Here is an 18880-nt window from a genome sequence, read left to right on the forward strand (position 1 = left end):
TAGGAAATACTATACTTGCATATTGAGATTGTAATCACATCGGTAAGATTGTTTGTATGAGATACGTGTTAAGAATTTTGTGTAAACCTAAAAGTTTACTGATAAAACATTCGTACAATAATGCAAATTAAAGAATGTAACACAGAAATAAATTTTGGGAGGATGGAAGGCTTGTAAGAAAATTCCTTAATGTTCGACGAAGCCTAATTAAATTTTAAGTAATTCTCCTGTCATAAACTTCGATGTTAAACAATACCGAGTATGATTGTTATCAGTGGAAAATAGTTAAACAGGATAAAGCTAGTGGTATAGTGATCATTTTAAAGGCTTATAACGCCAAAACCCCATACTACACAGATAGCCCATTGTGTAGTTTTGGGTCTGACTACAAACAAAGTAAAATAAAGCCGTGAACTTTTAGGAAGTGGTTTTTAAAATCGATTAAAACATAATCATATACTAGCTTTTTATGTCTCGTTACACTACACACGCCTATCAGTAACATGCAGCAACTGTCATCTTATTAATCACGTTCTTATTTAACCGACTAATGGATGATCTGTATAAGCTGCACAGTTTGTTCAATATCTGTCATAATTGAAAGGCCAGCTTCCTATCCAATTAGGAGGTTGAGTGTTCACGAGGAAGAAGGACAATATTCGGGATTATTCATAAGGGGTGGAATTCCCTCAAACCAATCTAATTGGTAATAAGTAGAAAACCGAATAATGAACTGGGTTTAATATTTCTTTGTAGAATAGTCTTGTGTCTCCTGCTTATTTGTTTATTGATAGGCACAATTCTGTACAATGTGAAATCTGTGGTGTGCCCACCGTAGGTGCTGAAACCCAATTTTTAGCGTGGCTTAGACTTACTGCTGAGCCACCGGAACAGGGGGTGTCCACTAAATAATTCAAAATAATATATTAGTAGCATAATTGTGAAACATTTTTCATTAGATTAAAATATCCACGTTTCTCTTCAGGATTCTAAGGTCCCCTCGTGATTCATAGATACTTCAATGTACCATTTAAATGTCTCCATTATCTGAATTATTCCTATAGTTATCTCATTGTGCAAATTCTTTATTTGATTTGTCTGTTGCTCTTTCCCGAACTTAATTCAATTCTTTTCAAAAACAAACAGTTCTGATTTTGCTTTTCAGATTATTTCTTCCTGTGTTCTTTTCATTCTCATAATTCTCCAGTATTCTCTAATATTTTTTATCCCACTGTTTATTGATGTTTTTTTTCAATTTAGTTCAATTCAACTTTTTTAAAATTCTCAAACATGTATTTTTATTTCCATGTTTGTGTCGAAAACGAATATTTGGTAGAAGAACCTCCATATATCGTTCATTTAGTATGGGCCCGGCATGGCCGGGTGAGTTAAAGTGTTCGACTCGTAATCTGAGAGTCGTGAGTTCGAATCCCCGTCACACCAAACATGCTTCCCGTTTAAGCCGTGGGGGCGTTATAATGTTACGGTCAATCCCACTATTTGTTGGTACAGAGTAGCCCCAGTGAGTGGTGATGACTAGCTGCCTTCCATGTAGTCTTACACTGCTTATGTAGGTACGGCTAGCGCAGATAGCCCTCGTGTAGCTTTGCGCGAAATTCAAAAACAAACAGAAAAAGACAAATCATTTAGTAAGTGAGAATTGGAAAAAACAAATTATGGAGCTATAGGGAAACAACTTGGCCAAAACGTCAAATCTAAACAGTAATGCACAGGTACACACCCTTAGAATTCCCCTTGTATGCGTGTGAAGTTTCAGGTCTCTGGGTTATATCCTCTTGAAGCTACGATAGCCACACACATACAAACAGGATCTTTTGGTGTTATATTACTATTAATTATAGTGAATAAAAAATCGTCCAAAACACCATATGAAATTAGTTTGTGAAAACAAATGTTACATTCTAAAATAAACTGTTCCTTACCGTAAGTATTCTGAAGTATCTAGTACAGTTTATGAATCACGCCTAACCTTAATTCTAATTAAATTAAATTAAATGACGTATTTCAATACTAGTTGGAGTATTCCTCTTCTGAACGAAAATTATGTAAATTTACGGTTAATGGACATGAAAAGTTGCTTCCCTTATATGCAATTGTAAAAACAACGCCCATAAAAACTGCCAAACACATAATGTGAAACCGCAAATTTCTATGTATTTTTCCATGCACCCATTAAGCATAAAAATTTGGTGAAGATCCATCACGAAGGGGAGAAGTAGTGGTAAAAAAAAATCATCCAAAAATCGCAAAACTGAAAATTTGTACATATCCTCCACATCAGTTTTGGTGAGGATCCATCTACATCTTGCAAAGTAGTGACATGAACATAAACAAACAATACTTTTATATTTATATAGATTCTATTTTGACTCGTAAATAATTACCGCTCTTCAATAGACATTGATGAAATATCTCTATGCGTAGTAAACAAAGTATTGTAGAAAAAACGATGTATTATCTTAAAAAAAAACACAGCATACTGTTAATATGTATTTGTGTTGTTTTTTATTGCAAAGCATGGAAATCAAACGAAAAGTTGCAAGTCTATAAAGTTACCGTTGGACCCATCTAGGAACACAAATATCACGTTTCTGTGGATCAACATTTGGTGGAAGCCCCATAAATCACAGTTTATTTTGCAAGCTCCTCCTTTGTTGATTCATGACTTACTGTTTTTTAAGTAAACTAAATAAGAATTATATTTACTAGGGTAACATGTTAGAAATTGAATTCGAAGTTCTCCATCAAATATTCTTTCACCTCCTTACCTCGAAGATTTTCTTTTTTCCCAATGTTGTGTTTCTATAAAGGCTCTTACATTTCTCATTTTATTTCTTTAGATAGGGTGTTCGATATTAAAATAAGTGAGACATCCTTGTTTCCGAGCAGTTCCGCTCTTCTGTTATTGATGCTTTTGGCGTTGATACCAGAAGTTGCAAAATCTACTCAAACAACAACAACAAGGGAAGCTGTTCAATTTGAGGTAAGTTAATGCAATTCCTAGTTTTACTAACATGATTTGAATAGGAGCAAGTGAGGTATTACTTCCAAAACTTCCTCATTGCGGTAATCATATAAAAGATTGCAATAATTAAATTACGTACAATCACTTTGACGAAACTACAGATTACTAAATGCATGAACAAAGATGTCTTTACCAGGAGAGCAATTTTCTTTGTATTTGTCATTAACAACAACAAAAAATACTGAAAGCATTGAACAGCTCAATTGCAGTACCAATTTTTAATCGTCGTATGAGAGACCTTGTCTTCACGTCCGTAAGATAGCTATAATTATTCTTTGGGGGAACGCTAAAAAGAGGCCTGGCATAGCTAGGTAGTTAAGGCACTCGACTCGTAGTCTGAGAGTTCGAATCCCCTTCACACTAAACATGCTCCCCTTTCAGCCGTGGGGGCATTATAATATCACATTCACTCCCACTATTCGTTGGTAAAAGAGTAGCCCCAGGGGTTGGCGGTGGGTAGTGATGACTAGTTGTATTCTATCTAGTCTTACACTGCTAAATTAGGAACGAATAACGCAGATAGCACTCGTGTAGCTTTGCGTGAAATTCAAAAATAAACAAATTTAATTGACTTTTTAGCATTAGTTTGTTTTGAATTTTTCGCAAAGCTACCCGAGGGCTATCTACGTTACTCGTCCCTAATTTTTCAGTGTAAGTCTAGAGGGAAGGCAGCTAGTAATCACCACCCACCGCCAACTCTTGGCTACTCTTTTCGCCAACGAAGAGTGGGATTAGCCCCTCTGCTGAAAAGGCAAGTATGTTTGATGGAACTGGGATTAGAAAACGCTACCCTTAGATTGCAAGTCGAGCGCCCTAACCACCTGGCCATGCCGGGCCATCATTAACGTAACAGGTACTTTGAAACCAGTAGTTCTAAGTTCAAGATTCTGTCCGGACATCTCCTTCATTATCCGCTCACATAAAAAAGTATAGATGCAATTATTGAACAAAAAAAAAAAAAAAAGAAGAGGGAAGTCAACCAATCAGAAACACCTCACCACCAAACATTTCTACTAAAATACTGGCTGCCATTCTTATAACGCATTCACATATTTAAGTGCGGGAAATATTTATGGTATTTTACAAACTCAAACCTGACTTTCCTTCTCCGAAATCCAGAGTTCTATCGAGGGCCAATCCGACCCTAAACAATTTATTCCATTAAATTCTGTTATTTCTTTGTTCAGGATTCCTTTTCTTTATTACTTTTGTCCTAACAATACACATCATACACTTTAAAACAAGTACTGTTTTACAGGTTTCGATTCTTCTATGCTAGAAAATAGAATATACTTTCCTTGGGCTAAGATTTAAATAAACTAAAAACTTGTGTAGAGAAAGAAAAAGCAAAATGTTGTAAAATATGTATTTTTAAACTTTATAATTATAAATTGCACCATTTATTTTCACAGGCAGATGCTAATGATGGGGATAAAGGTTTTGTACCTGTCACCCAATCGTCTACTCCGAAAGATGTGAAAGAAATTGATGAACGTTCAAGCTCATTTTCCGGCCTCAGATGTAAAAAACATTATATATATAAGAGGAAAAAAAGAGCAGTTTGATCAAAAAAAAACATCTCTATTATTCGGCTCAAGAAGAAAAAAAGAAGATTTTGATGAAAAACAGCAACTCTATTATTCGGCTCAAGAAGAAAAAAGAGGAAATTGATCAAAAAACAGCAACTTCATTATTCGGCTCAAGAGAAAAAAAAGAGGATTTTGATAAAAAACAGTAATTCCGCTTTTCGGCTTAAGAGGAAAAAAAGAAGATTTTGATCAAAAAACAGTAATTCCGCTTTTCGGCTTAAGAGGAAAAAAGAGCAGTTTGATCAAAAAAGGACATCTCTATTATTAAGCTCAAGAAGAAAAAAGAGGAAATTGATCAAAAAACAGCAACTTCATTATTCGGCTCAAGAGAAAAAAAAGAGGATTTTGATAAAAAAACAGTAATTCCGCTTTTCGGCTTAAGAGGAAAAAAAGAAGATTTTGATCAAAAACAGTAATTCCGCTTTTCGGCTTAAGAGGAAAAAAAAAGCAGTTTGATCAAAAGGACATCTCTATTATTAAGCTCAAGAAGAAAAAGAGGATTTTGATAAAAAAAAACAGCAACTCTATTATTCGGCTCAAGAAGAAAAAAAGAGGAAATTGATCAAAAAACAGTAATTCCGCTTTTCGGCTTAAGAGGAAAAAAGAGCAGTTTGATCAAAAAAGGACATCTCTATTATTAGGCTCAAGAAGAAAAAAAGAGGATTATGATAAAAAACAGCAACTCTATTATTCGGCTCAAGAAGAAAAAAAGAGGAAATTGATAAAAAACAGCAACTCCGTTATTCGGCTCAAGAGAAAAAAAAGAGGATTTTGATCAAAAAACAGTAATTCCGCTTTTCGGCTTAAGAGGAAAAAAAGAACAGTTTGATCAAAAATGGACAACTCTATTATTCGGCTCAAGAAGAAAAAAAGAAGATTTTGATAAAAAAAAAAAGCAACTCTATTATTCGGCTCAAGAAGAAAAAAAAAGAGGAAATTGATAAAAAACAGCAACTCCGTTATTCGGCTCAAGAGAAAAAAAAGAGGATTTTGATCAAAAAACAGTAATTCCGCTTTTCGGCTTAAGAGGAAAAAAGAGCAGTTTGATCAAAAAAGGACATCTCTATTATTAAGCTCAAGAAGAAAAAAGAGGATTTTGATAAAAAACAGCAACTCTATTATTCGGCTCAAGAAGAAAAAAGAGGAAATTGATCAAAAAACAGCAACTTCATTATTCGGCTCAAGAGAAAAAAAAGAGGATTTTGATAAAAAACAGTAATTCCGCTTTTCGGCTTAAGAGGAAAAAAAGAAGATTTTGATCAAAAAACAGTAATTCCGCTTTTCGGCTTAAGAGGAAAAAAGAGCAGTTTGATCAAAAAAGGACATCTCTATTATTAAGCTCAAGAAGAAAAAAGAGGAAATTGATCAAAAAACAGCAACTTCATTATTCGGCTCAAGAGAAAAAAAAGAGGATTTTGATAAAAAAACAGTAATTCCGCTTTTCGGCTTAAGAGGAAAAAAAGAAGATTTTGATCAAAAACAGTAATTCCTCTTTTCGGCTTAAGAGGAAAAAAAAGCAGTTTGATCAAAAAAGGACATCTCTATTATTAAGCTCAAGAAGAAAAAAGAGGATTTTGATAAAAAAAAAACAGCAACTCTATTATTCGGCTCAAGAAGAAAAAAAGAGGAAATTGATCAAAAAACAGTAATTCCGCTTTTCGGCTTAAGAGGAAAAAAGAGCAGTTTGATCAAAAAAGGACATCTCTATTATTAGGCTCAAGAAGAAAAAAGAGGATTATGATAAAAACAGCAACTCTATTATTCGGCTCAAGAAGAAAAAAGGAAATTGATAAAAACAACAACTCCGTTATTCGGCTCAAGAGAAAAAAAAGAGGATTTTGATCAAAAAACAGTAATTCCGCTTTTCGGCTTAAGAGGAAAAAAAGAACAGTTTGATCAAAAATGGACAACTCTATTATTCGGCTCAAGAAGAAAAAAAGAAGATTTTGATAAAAAAAAAACAGCAACTCTATTATTCGGCTCAAGAAGAAAAAAAAAGAGGAAATTGATAAAAAACAGCAACTCCGTTATTCGGCTCAAGAGAAAAAAAAGAGGATTTTGATCAAAAAACAGTAATTCCGCTTTTCGGCTTAAGAGGAAAAAAAGAGCAGTTTGATCAAAAATGGACATCTGTATTATTAAGCTCAAGAAGAAAAAAGAGGATTTTGATAAAAAAATACAGCAACTCTATTATTCGGCTCAAAAAGAAAAAAAGAGGATCTTGATAAAAAAAACAGTAATTCCGCTTTTAATTCCGCTTATAAATCCGTAGACTTACCACTGTATTCAGCGAAAGAATGCAATACTCTATATAATTTGTATACAATATATATCCCAAATCATGAATATTAGAAGCTAGTAGGCCCGGAATGGCCAAGTGGGTTAAGACGTACGACCCGCAATTCGCGGGTTCGAATTCATGTCGCCCCAAACATACTAACCATTTCAGCTCGCTAGCAGTTCTTAATTTAGCAGTGTAAGACTAGAGGGAAGGAAGCTAGTCATCACCACCTACCGCCAACTCTTGGGCTACTCTATTACCAAAGAATAGTGGAATTGACCGTCATATTATAACGCCCCCACGACTGAAAGGGTCAACATGTTTAGTGCGACGGGGATTCAAACCCACGACCCTCGAATTATGAATCGAACGCCTTAACCCACCTGGCCATGCCGGGCCATTTCTCATATATATATATATATATATATATATATGTATATAGCTTTCTGTACTGTTATTTGTATTCATAAACAACATTACGAATCTTGTTGTCTTTACGATCTCTGGTGATAACGAGAGGCTTCGTCTGTAATGATATGGTCGATCATGTGTTGTTTTTATTAATGAAATTACAATTAAAAGTTTTAATTCAAACACCTTTTAACTACCGGTTTTTTTTTTGTCGTATTTAGTCCAATTCAGACACTAAATCATAAGAAGTGTAAAATCATTCAGAGAGGAATAAGGCCAAAGGATATCTTCGCTTGAAGTGATTGTTCAACTCTTTTATTATCGGAAAACCTTCTTTGCTTCACTAACCTATGCATTAATACCCATGCTATACATATTTTATGATAAAAATCACGTGAACTACATATAGTATCAGGCTGGACATACAAATGGCGTTTTGGGAAATATTTTGTCTCTCATTATTATTGGTATATAGCAGTTGATGCGATTCGTTAATATAAAAAAGTTCTTATTGCTGTTAATCACACTAGTGTTTTAATTTTACTAATACTATTTAGTGTTAATATGTTAGTATGTAATAATAGCTGGATTTCATTACCTAAAGAGCTGTTCTTAACTGTATTCTCGTCAAGGGCAGAGTGCCGACAGCCCACTGTATCGAATTGTACTCAATCTCAGAAATCTATGTTACAAAATAACAAATAATGGTTAAAAATTAATTAGTTATCATAGTTATTCAAGTTTTTAAATCCTTATTACAAAAATACACAGCTATTTAAAAAAACGTGTAGTTATTTTAGTTTCCTAATTCTGTTTGTCCGGTCATACGCTGCATTGTTACAATTCCAGCATTTACTCTGAAGTTATTACATGTGTGTGGATCTTAATATCAATATAGAACATAAAAAAATCTTTTTATCCAAGACTTTAGCACCTCATACTTTGAGGGCTATGCTACTCATACCATCAGCATAATTAAACAATTATATAAAAAAGTATATAAAAAAGTTACACTGGATAAGTATATCGTGATATGTTTGTTTTGTTTTCAGTTTTTCGTAAAGTTACACAAGGGCTACCTGCGATAGCCGTCCTTTCTTCAACAGTATAAGAGTGGAGGGAAGGTAGTTAGTCATCACCTCCCAGTGCTAACTTGCTAACGAATAGTGATATTGCACGTCACATTATAACTTCTCCATCTCTGAAACGGCTAGCATGTTTGGTGTGACGGAAATTCGAACCTAAACCGACTACGTGTTCCGATTTTACGCTTGTCTATTTCTTTATTTGCTGTTAAGGTACTTTTGCACCCAACATCTTAACATGTGCATTTCTCAGTTAAATTACCAATGAACCGATAACAAAAGCATCCAAAACTTAGGCATAAATCATTAAACAAACTAGTAATATAAGTAATGTCAGCTTTCGTTAATGTACTTTTGTTACTGTGACACTTCAGTTTCTGAAACGTTCTTTTATATTTCTATAAATGTTTAATTTAATAAATATCGTCATAGAAACTTCTCTTCGTCTTTGAAATGTGTTCATGGTTCGCAGAGTGACGTCCACATAACTTATGTATTGTTTTACTTTAATTATCTGTTTGAGTAAAGAAGCATCATTTCGAATGAGAATTTGGTTGTTAGATATCCAACTCCTCTAATCACTACAAACTTCACAGAGCAACAATTTGGACAAGCTACTACTACTGCCATCAGACTGTTATGTAAATTTAAGATTTTTTCGTTGGAGTCTTCAACATAATGTACTTCGTGATCACGAGAAATCTACTTGATGTAACAATGTATTTCAATACTGCTAGTGTGGGTATTAAAACTTTTATTAAAATAAAGAAGAAAACAACGTTTCAAACTTCTTAGGTCATCTTCAGGTTAACAAAGAGAGTTTGCATACTTGTGCATTTTCTTTAGATGACACTTTACAACAATGTTTTTGAAGGCTGAATTAATTTCTTTGTGTGTTTCCCTCTTTATTCATATACATTTCATAATAATATTTCACCACAAGAAACAAAATAATAAAGCTACAGAAGTTACTAGTACTTTCACCTTCCATAAATTCATGATATTTAGACATCACTAAGGTTTTGACATTCCCTGTTTTCAGACTTCTTTTTTGTGCTTTTCCGTTTGTCGAACCTGTCGATCATTCCATTCAACAAAAAACATCACTCTGATTAGTTGTATCTGAGAATTTGAGATTGGACTTTAAATTGCTGTAAATTTTGTCATAACAATGAAGCTGAGTGTATATACTTTTAATTATTGAATTCAAATTGTTATTTGAGCAAACATGACTTTGGAATCATGCAATTTACCCCAAAACCTAAAATTTTGTGTGATTCGAAGTTCGCGCAAAGATAGTACAGAGCTATCTCTCCTAGACGTCCCTAATATGGCAGTGATATATTACTGGAAAGCAGCTAGTCAACATTATCTACCGACAAATTTGTGGTTTCTCGTTTACAAAAGAACTGTTGGATTGGCCGTCAATTATAAAGCTTCCATGACTAAAAGGGTAATCATGTGTGTGTTTTTCGTACAGCAAAGCCACAAAGGGCTATCTGCTCAGCCCACCGAGGGGAATCGAACCCCTGATTTTAGCGTTGTAAATCCGGATACATACCGCTGTACCAGCGGGGGGCGGGTAATCATGTTCGGTGATGTGGAACCAAACCCGCGATCCACAGATTACGAGTCAAATGTACTGATTCCCAGGCTATGCAAGGCCCTAAAAAACGCAATAATTAATATCACAGTCTGTTGCCAGTAACAACAGTAGCGTCAAGATGTTGCTCATGTAAAATTTGTAGTGGTTACAGGAGTTGATTGTCTAACTCAATTAAAAATTGTCATATATAGTAGCAATGAAATTATTATTAAAACAATACACGTATTATAAGTTTCTTTGTACAATTAATTGATTTAGGCTTAAAAGACCGTAATTTTGAATCAAAATACATTGGTAAGGTTATCAGTCCACACCATTTACCGTCTGAAGAGTTTTTCTTAAAGAAAAAGTGGAATTGACTGTTACTATTATGACGCACATACAACTGAAAGAATGAAGCATGGTTAGTAGTACCACTTCTCAAACACAAGACCCAAACTAAATAAGAACATGGTCATAAGAACGTGAGAATCTAATATTTTGTTCGTTTCGAATAGCCCAAATGTTGGTGATGTTTGGTCTTGATTAGTTGTTTTCCCTCTACTCTATCACTTCAAAGTCAGGGACTGGTGACACAGATAGTCATCGCAAAATTAAAAACAACCAATCTGAGGTCTTACTACCCGATATGGATTATATCGCTTCCTTACAGACCCTTCATACCGAAGACGTCATACTGTATAAAACAAAATGCAAGAAAACCTAGGGAGTGAAGTACCCATAGCTCAGGACTTCAAGACTGACCTGCGATTCCAGAGCTCCACGTCATAGCTCTCAACAGGACAGTGAGGCCATCTTGGTGGGCCTCTTCGAAGAACCAACCTGTGTGTCATTCATACGAAAACAGTGAGAATCACGCAGAAAAACAACTAACTTGCCCCACGAATCCGAGGAATACGGGCCTAAACAATAAAAGCATTTGCGGCCTATTGCTCACTTCTTTAAGCGAACTACCAGTGATCCAGACTATGGGACTGAGGGTTCTTGGTTAAGTCCAGTTACTACTAAACGAAATAATGCCCTGCACTTTGGTGCTATGTTGGCATGCTATAAGAGTGACAGTCAAACAAGAGTAGTTCAAGAGTCAAATATATATATCAACCAAGATTAGATTGCAGGAATTAGTGTTTAATTTACGTTATCTTAAAACTGAAATTTTCCACGAGGGAAGGCAGACAGTCAGTATATAGCTTCCTCCACTATTAATTCGGGTACCCCAAGTGGTCCTGGCCTGGCTAGGTGGTTAAGGCGATCGACTCGCAATCTAAGTATCGCGGGTTCGAATCCCCGTCCCACCAAACATGCTTACACTTTCAGCGTTATAACGTGTGGCCAATCCCACTATTCGTTGGCACAAGTGTTGGCCGTGGGAGGTGATAAGTAGCCGCCTTCCCTGTAGTCTTATACTGCTAAATTAGAGACGGCTAGCGCAGATAGCCCCCATGTACTTTTGTGCGAAATTAAAAAGAAAGAAAAAAAGAATCACACACTACAATACACTCGTAGCTCTTAAATGCGATGTTTAATAAATTGTTTGCTTGTTTGTCATCAGATGCCAACATAGACCCTCTAATACAAAATATAACATGCTAATCATTAAATCCCACCGAGCCTAACATTTTTCCTTTAACAGGATATAAGTTTCTCTCTTTATTCTCTATCGAGGTCTTTCTCTCACGTTTATTACATAAGCTAGAGATAATGGGTTGCGCCTTTATTTATTGAAACTGAATCTACCTACAGATATAATTTTAACAGTACTCTCATGCTTAAGCAATAAATAATTGCCTCTATTCCTTAGCTAAGTGTATTCAGTCATAATATTTCATTATTTCACACCATTAAATATAGTATCTCATATGAAGGCGGATGTATAAACATAGTACCTCATAAATAGTCGAAGGTCTTAAATTAATACCTAGCCTGAAATCAAATGTATCAACAAAATATCTCGTGTGAAAGAAGATACATGACTATAGTATCTCACATGAAGAAAGATATTTCTAACAGCAGTTTGGGCACACAAACCAAACTTTACTGAAGCATTTAGGTAATATAAATAACACTGCTGTTCAACAAAATGAGAAGCAAAAAAGTGTATTTTTCTTTTAGTTTCTTGTATATTAAATCTAAAGCAGTCTATTTTTTTATCATTTTATTCACTTACGAGAAATACTTGAAAAACCTTCACACAAAAATTCAGTAAATAATAGTTACTATGAGGAAAAACATGTTTAATCATTATATAGAATATCGGTAAGTAGTATTAGCTATAACTGAAAACCTTGTTTGGTTTTATTCGTAAGGTTAATTAAACGTACTGACTTTTGAACTTCAAAAGGGGCATTGAACACACTTGGCATTTTGAAATGTGGGAGCGCTACAATTGAACACCTAATCCTACTATTCAATTAAATTATAGTCAGTATTTAGGTCAGATACTCTCCCACAACTGTATGATAAAATGAATAATTCCTGTTCCACATACTTTAAATATCAAGAACTGGAACATGACATGTATCTTTCCACAGAGCAATAAAACATCGAAATAAGAGCTAGCTTTACCGTCCACCAAGGATATCTCACAGCTGCAGGTTTTGAAGTCCAAAGGAATGGTGCTTAAGAACCACTTCAGTTGAACCTTAAGAGAGAGAGTCGTATTTAAAACCGATTTACATAGTGTATCAATTACACGAAACCGAGAGAAAACTGAAAATATAAGTTATTAATAACAGAAAAATGTGTAATTCTTTAAGCCTAACGATATCTTGATTTAGTATCTTAAAATTTTTAATTAAATAAGTACGACATTTCTTGCATTTATAATACATTTTTATGTTAGATATTGATAATAAAGTATAAAATCTGACTTATTCCACTTAAGTAAATTAAGTTATTTTATTTAATCCCAAAGTAACTTACTTTAAAAGATCGTTACTCACCTTTTGAAACTATAAAACAAGAATGAAACTAGTTAATTCAACCGATACAAATCTTTATAAACTATACAGAAGTAAACCAGCTGGTATCTTTAGCTCCTATTTACTAGCTTTAACAACACACTTTACTAATTAAATTAATCACCCAGACACAGTTAGTTTCACAAGATCTCTCTTAGTTATATAACATAAGTATTTTGCTATGTAATAACTATAGCTATATAGTATGTAAAAGGGTTTCAGCTCGGTTTTCCTAAGGATACACCTCACTAGACTACATAACAATAATATAACTGGTTTTAATATTAGAAGGTAGTTTTCACAATTAAAACTGCTTTCGTCACCACTATTGCAGAAGATCAAAACAATATTTCAATTTAGTATTTACTTAATATTAATATTGCAGACTAAGGGAAAATGTGGGTTGTTATAAATACATATTGCCTCGCATATATTACTTAGTAATTTATAAATTTATATGTTTAATAATTTAAAATATTGTTTTAAAAATTGAAATTCAAAAAAACACGACTTAAAGAACTAATGTGCAGTTGACAACATGCCACTGCACTTGTGGTTTTGAATATTTTTAAAGTTTTAACTTAAGTTGAAGATGAAATAAATAAGTAATGCAAATTGGGTAGCTCGAGTAGACCCCTCTGTGACACAGCGGTATGTAGAGTAGACCCCTCTGTGACACAGCGGTATGCATTCGGGATTTACAACTCTAGTGAGCGGGGTTTCATATTCATGGTGGGCTGAGAACAAATACCGCATTTTGTAGCTTTGCGATTAATTACAAACATAATATATAGATCAGAAAACTTCTCCAGACAATGTTAAAAAAACAAGAAAAACAACAACACAAACTCTACAAAATTTTTCACAGTCAATAAAGTCATCTTCTAAATTGGTTTCATTATTTCTAAAATTATCCCAGGTTTGACATAATAAAAAACAATAAATATAAAATAAATTAGTCGGTATGATTAATAAACTTCATATTCTCGCTCTAAGACGAATTACTTATTTCTACTTGTAATATATTTGACACTTTAATCATAGTTATGTGTTTTCATGAACATCTGTTGACTGTTTCAATACTAACAAATGAATGTACATGATTTATAATACTGTCTTATACAAAATACAGATTATATCCTTTTCCAAGTTCTCGGTTAATTTAAAGCTAATCCAAACAGTTTTCACATGATAATATCTAAATTATGTTTTCCTTATTTGTAGATATTATTGGGAGATCAACTTCACATGAAACTTGTACTTATTCTTAGCCTACACAAAAATCAATCAAGGGTATTTAAGTTAAGAGTGTTTTGGTCTCTGGATCAAGGGATCCCACTGTACTTTCACGCAACAATCCTTGACAGATCCAAAATTATCTTAATTAAAGCATAATATATACAGAGCTATTCAATGTTTAATTCTGCACGCGTGTGAATAACTTATTTAGAAAATTAAATTACTTTGATTCTCTACGTTCTCAGATTCTAAACATACTGCAGTATACAGCATGCAAGAAGAAGGTGGGGCATGACAGACATCAGAATTTTTAACGTTTCGTCTAAAGTTGCCATGGCAACTGCGTAACACAAAACAAACCGAAACTGCATCTGTTTCCCGCGATGACGATTATAGAAAAATGAAAATAATCCACTTAACAAAGAAAACACATAGTAACAACTACAACGTTTAAAAAACCATAGCAAGGCAAAATCGAAGGTCACCACAACCTAAACGGGTAAAATTCCCCACAAACAAAGCTCAGCCTTACTATATAACTACAGGCATGTTCCTTCTTTGAGACAGTTAAAATATGAAAAACAAAATGTGCAGATAAAAATACAGTTGCCTTTTATGCTAAAATTCGAATCAAACTATATATATTGTCTATGTGTTGTTAATAATGTGTACAGTAAAATATGTGACACTACACTATTAACGGTCTTGAGAAACATCTACACTTGGTTTTGAAAATCATCGTTATTTAAATTACCATTATTTTTTTATCATCAGGAATATATGTCGGATGAGAAGTAAGAAACAGTAGATTCATCAATGAAGAAGTGAATATATCCAATGTTTTTACCCTCAATAAAGACAAAACATGTACTTTGATAAACTGTACAGATGTTAGTGTTTTTTGGTGAAAAGATAAAAGTACATTCGAGTCCTTGCCAATTAGATGATAGAGACAAAATTCGAATGCACACTACAGAAAGAAGAGATATAATTATAGAAACTTATACTTTGGTAATTAAAGTTATAAAAAATAAAGACCACAGGACAATTAAAGTTAGTAACGATAAAAATTGATTTAAATTTAACAAAACGATATATGCAAGAGGCCTGGCATGGCCAAGCGCGTAAGGCGTGCGACTCGTAATCCGAGGGTCGCGGGTTTGCGCCCGCGTCGAGCTAAATATGCTCGCCCTCCCAGCCGTGGGGGTATATAATGTGACGGTCAATCTTGGTAAAATGTTGGTAAAAAAGTAACCCAAGAGTTGACGGCGAGTGGTGATGACTAGCTGCCTTCCTTCCAGTCTTACACTGATAAATTAGGGACATCTATCGCAGATAACAATCAAGTAGTTTTGAGTGAAATTAAAAAAAATTCAATAGAAAACTAAGTGCTTTCCAAAATACGCTACTGTTTTCTTCCAAAAATCTCTAGGTGTCTGCCGGATCGTATCTGTTTTACAAAGATGTATAAATACTTTATCTGTGGATGTTTTATGAGCTGTGGATATAAAGTTTACCACAATTATAAGAGCCATACAAATATATACATGACTCTAGCATACGAATCTGAATACCTCCGGAAACAGTAATATTATTTGATACCCACAGGTGTTACATCTCTAGCTACACATAGCTTTGTAGGATATCAGCTCTTTCGATAATAGTAAAGATAAACCCATAAGATGCCAATGGATATCTGTCCTGTTCAGCTGTGTGAATGTGTTATATTGCAAACAGACACCATCAATGTCAACTCTTTGACAAAATTGTCCATTTTATTAGTCCATTGCTCTGTGTGTTTCCTGCTAGGTTACTTAGGTTGCCATGGTTATAACAAGGCAGGAAAACAGTTTTTGTATTAAGATGGATACAACTTTTTTTTTTTTAATATGGAAGATTTAAAAATATTTGTTGCTATCAGGTGTTTTTAAATTCGTAAATGTTGTTTAAGGCCCTATCGGACGCAGAATGCAGCTCAAAAACACTAAGACGGCATTTACAAGAGAAAGGCTTCAGAAAACGTAAACGTGTTCAAAGGCCAAGCCTCCTTCCACACCACAAAACAGCTCGGTTAAACTTTGCTGAGAAGCACAAAACATGGGACGTAGAAAAGTGGACAAAGGTTTTGTTCTATCATGAGAAAAAATTAATCTGGATGACCCAGATGGCTTCAAACGTTACTGGTACGATAAGGATATCCCACCGGAGACATTTTCTACACGACACAGTGAAGGAGGTTCCATCATGATCTGAGGTGCTTTCTCTTTCCATGGAAAGAGCTTCAGGTTATATAGGGGCGTGAAACAGCAGCCGGCGATATTGGCAGTCATCCTTATTGACTGAATATCCTCGCTTGTGTGAAAATGACTGGATCTTTCAGCAAGACAACGTTGAAATCCACAATGCCTGCATCACAAAGGACTTTTTCATGACGAATAACGCGTTTCTTTTGGACCATCCAGCGTGTTCGTCCAAACTGAACCTCATTTAAAATGTTTGGGGTGGATGGCAAAGGAAGTCTATAGAAATGAACGAAAATTTCAAACAGTGCATGAACTTCGTGAAGCCATCTTCACCACTTGGAATAACATTCCAGTCAGTCTTCTGCAAACGCTTCTATCGATCATGCCAAAGCGAATGTTTGAAGTTATTCGCAATGACGGCTGTGCAACTCACTACTAAGACCTCTTGTTGGGCATTTCCTATCCTGTTTAGGACTTCATTTTGGTATGGTCTTGAACATTTGAACAGCTAGTATTTAGGCTTATTTCATAGTGTTCACATTTTCCCTATTAAATGCTAAAAATATTGTTTTTTTTTTCCTTTTCTTATTTCCATCTTTCAAAGCTCTATTCAAATACGTGGTTGAGTCTAACAACGCAAAATGCATATTTTTTCTTTATGTTCATTGGCCTTAAGATTTTGGCCAGCAGTGTATATATTTTTATCTACAAGTGGATTTTCTCGTCATTAAGAAGATAGAAAAAAGATGAACTTTGGTTACATATTGTACAAAATAAAGGTGCTGAAGAAGTTAAGGAAAATAGATATTTATTGTTATTTATGTTTATGAGTATATTAATTACAGTTAGATTAGAGCTTAATGTGCAGAATCGATTGTTAGACACAGTTTTTAACATGGATTATCATGTTCATAAGACCTCATAGACACTCTTTAATTATATCTCTGTCATAATTTAGTTTATGAAAATCGTGCTTAATGAAAACAAAAGCTCTCTTATAAATAAGTTGAAATAACCTCAAATGTTTCTTTTTGAAGTGATTGATGAAACATAAAAGCAAGTACTTTGTGAGCTCAGCAGTTTTGTATTTTGAACTAGAGAAAAGACATCTAGAAAAAGGTATTCATTGTCAACTGTTTTACAAATATTGGAATTTTACCGTTCCTCTTGTAGCGGATCCATTTTCCTAAAGTGTGATAGAAATTTTTTGACAGCGGGATGTGAATAATAAACCCTCCAGGTGCGCTAACACCAGGACGTGCTCTCTCAGTGAAGAAAGAAACGATAAATTAAATAATCGAACTCCGATTTTGTGTTAATCAACTAAAACAATGTACTTTACGAAAGCGCGAGAACATTCTGTTAACCTTGATTTTTTTTTTGTCTGCTGTGAATTATACATTTGTGGAGAAATGATAAAAAGTATCTGAGGTAAAGAAAAAGAAAATGGAAGAAAACTTCATTTCTAAGAGTTCGTTGTTTGATTCGTTATTTTCACTATGAAAAATGATATTTTTCTACAATATATTGTATAGTGTACATAAATACCTAGATGTATTTAGTGCTTGTACTGAATAGTTTAGATGATATAGCTTAGCGCGAAATTCAAACAAAAAATTATTTATCAACTGACATTTTCTGATCAGGCAGTTGATCAATAAAATAGAAGCTCCCTCTTTTACATTTATTAGATTTGTCCAAATATTTCTAACAATTTTCTTAAAAATAGTGAAATTAATATTTAATCAAATATAAAAAATATTAGAAATAACCACTTTATAATGAAGCATCTGATTTTCTGAATCTATCCTTCTCTGTTTAATAGCATGATGGCAGTTTTTGGTAGTTAAAATATTAGAATTCTACACTATGCATCAGTACTGCAATTAGTTGAAAATTGTTTTCCTGAAAATGTAGCTCATGAGAGAGTAAAAATCTGAAGCGTTCGTGATTGTGGATATTCTACATCGGATTTAAAAGGACGGTTTAGTTTTAACATTTCTTTCTTAAACTAATAAAATATTCGTTTTATCGTGTGATGAATTGTATTAAGTTTTTGTCCTACATTTTCTGTCAGGACGAATTAATTAAAATCAAACAACCACGAAAATAGAATATCTTCGACTCCAGCCACTATATCAACAACAAAGTTACAGGCAGAGCACGTGTATTGAAGTTGATGATAGTAAAACTTATGATAAGAAAGTTCTAGTTGATTATTAACTTATACTCCAAGAATGGTTGTAAAACAGATTGAAAGCATTGTTGCCTGTTTACATTTTGATCGACTTTCAAGATGCGCCCAATCAATAATAATCTAACGGAAACTTTGATTTTGAAAACACGAACTTCCAATGGAATACTGGCGTCCTTTTCTAGAAAACAAAACATGTCTCCAAGTTATCAGATAATGAAAAGAG

General features: G+C 33.9%; 1 long non-coding RNA gene across 1 annotated transcript; it reads left to right on the plus strand.

Annotated features, from left to right (window-relative positions):
• Nucleotides 1-2874: 2874 nt before the first annotated feature.
• On the plus strand, nt 2875-4641 carry LOC143227239 (uncharacterized). Its single transcript, XR_013014955.1, has 2 exons — nt 2875-3004; nt 4459-4641. It is a non-coding gene; the product is annotated as an uncharacterized LOC143227239 (long non-coding RNA).
• Nucleotides 4642-18880: the final 14239 nt, after the last annotated feature.

Source organism: Tachypleus tridentatus, chromosome 9 (genome assembly GCF_004210375.1).
Source record: "Tachypleus tridentatus isolate NWPU-2018 chromosome 9, ASM421037v1, whole genome shotgun sequence".
Taxonomy (NCBI): domain Eukaryota; kingdom Metazoa; phylum Arthropoda; class Merostomata; order Xiphosura; family Limulidae; genus Tachypleus; species Tachypleus tridentatus.